This window comes from Geospiza fortis, unplaced genomic scaffold (genome assembly GCF_000277835.1).
Source record: "Geospiza fortis unplaced genomic scaffold, GeoFor_1.0 scaffold353, whole genome shotgun sequence".
In the NCBI taxonomy this organism is placed as follows: Eukaryota; Metazoa; Chordata; class Aves; order Passeriformes; family Thraupidae; genus Geospiza; species Geospiza fortis.
In genome coordinates, this window is record NW_005054473.1 from 385,344 (window position 1) to 385,738 (window position 395).

The window sequence follows — 395 nt, forward strand, 5'->3', positions numbered from 1 at the left end:
CTGTTCCCCTGTTCCCATCCCCATTCCCGTTCCTATTCCCTATCCCTGTTCCCAGAGGAGGGCAGGGAGCCCGCAGGCATGCCCTGCACCTTGCACCAGGCACGGGCATCACACTGCTCTGGCATTGCCCAAAACGTGGGCTGTTTTCCCCATTCCTGTTCCCATTCCCTGTCCCCATCCCCATCCCCATCCTCGTCCCCGTCCCCATTCTCATTCCCCATTCCCCATCCCCCGTTCCCATCCCCAACCCCATTCCCATCCCCATTCGCTGTTCCCGTTCCCATCCCCATCCCTATCCCCATTCCCCATCCCCCATCCCCCGTTCCCATCCCTATCCCCTTTCCCATTCCCCATTCCCATTCCCCGTTCCCATTCCCATTCCCATTCCCATTCCC